This window comes from Cebidichthys violaceus, unplaced genomic scaffold (assembly GCF_023349555.1).
Source record: "Cebidichthys violaceus isolate CVI_PGR_0920_01 unplaced genomic scaffold, fCebVio1.0.p SCAF_21, whole genome shotgun sequence".
NCBI lineage: Eukaryota > Metazoa > Chordata > Actinopteri > Perciformes > Stichaeidae > Cebidichthys > Cebidichthys violaceus.
Genome location: NW_027176384.1, coordinates 1,930,153 through 1,931,862, shown reverse-complemented (window position 1 = coordinate 1,931,862; position 1,710 = coordinate 1,930,153).

Here is a 1,710-nt window from a genome sequence, read left to right as displayed (position 1 = left end):
CCCAGGATCCTACGTTCTTGATAAGAACTAATACTGTAAGAGATTGGTAAGGGCTATTTTCACAGTTCAAATCACAAACGAATAAATGGAGATGTACATTTAAAATGCAGTTTGATTGGTTCCATTCAGCCACGGTGGAGTCAATCAGTCTAAAGAAATAAAAGAACAATGCAGCTGGCTAACTGCATGCGTGGCTGTTGGAACTGTACCAATATCATTAACTATTTATATATAACAAACACCAGGGAGACACATGCTGATTTCTTAGGAAATAGAGAAAGAATTTTAATTTGCAATTCAACGTTAAATCCTCCCCGCCCACCCACTGTAAAACCCTCAGACATCTTACGATTAGGTCTCCTTCCTGCTGAGTAGCTCCATCATCCTTTCATCCTTCTGACCCATTTACTGTATCTGCAGGACTCTGCCCAGGTAAATCTGTACTGATATCATTATGTTCCCATTAAAGCCCCCTAGTGTATTCAGGGCAGATAAATCTAGGCCAAGCAACCCTATCCACAGAAGAAGACTAGCTCTTCAGGAGAAGAAAACAAAAAATGCTTTTGGACTTGGATCCACATTGGGATTAGCATCACAACACAGAACAAGTTAAACAGGAGTTCATACTTGAATGGTTTCAGTTTACATTATTTTGGATAAGATGATTAGAATTGACATTTGGAAGCCACTTTTCTATTGACTGTACATTATACTGATAATAATGCTCACTGTATAGCTCTACAGGGCTATTTAGTACCAATGAAAAGCATTTATGGCGAAATTGAATTTTTTGAGCATGAATGGTAAAAAGAAGCAACCATCTGTCATATTGCATTTCCTCTGCAATTACTAACGAATCTGTGTTATTTAAGCAGTCCTGTCTTTATGAAGAACGAATATACAGCACTTGTTCCTTATTTCAGCGTTAACAGCGCAATGAAGGAACGTGAGGCTGGCAGTGTGTACAGCAGGAGTGTTTTTACATCTCTATCTCTGCATCCGCTGCTGTTTTCTGACTTTCAGGCCCGACTTTTCAGCTGCAGTGCACTTGTTTCAAGACTGCTTGACATTTACATGCGGTCAGCTGTTAGTGTTTAAACTAAATATTACTACAACCAAGATCAACAGTAGACGCTGACCAGGCCTGGGCGCCGGCAGCCACCACTCCTATTCCTTTCTCCCTGTCTCGCTTTTTTGCTCTGCCTTTTCTGTCTGTCCGTCTGCGCCTGGTGTTCTCTCGCTTGTGTGTGTGTGTGTGTGTGTGTGTGTGTGTGTGTGTGTGTGTGTGTGTGTGTGTTAGAGCAGTGTACAAGGATGAAGCCAGGCAGCCAATTATGGCAAGAGCAAGGCGGAGCAAGAGTGTCAACATGTAGTAAAGAGCAGACAGCCCACTGTCTGGAAATACTAAGGGGGAGAGACAGCAAGGGGGGAGAAAAAATGAAGAAAGAAAGATATAAAAAGAGACAGAGAGATTGACTAAGTGAAAAAGGGCCCAATAAAAAAAGACAAAAATAGACACAAAGACAGTCACAAAAGACACAAGAGGAAGACAGACAATGTACAAAGTAGAGCCAATGGAGCACAACACATGACTAAAAAGAAGGAGAAACATTTTTTTTTTTTTACTTCCTTCGCCTGGAGGACTTCCTCGAAAGGGCATAACCACATAGGGAGTTTTTATTCAGTTCCCCACACAGACATGTGTTCACA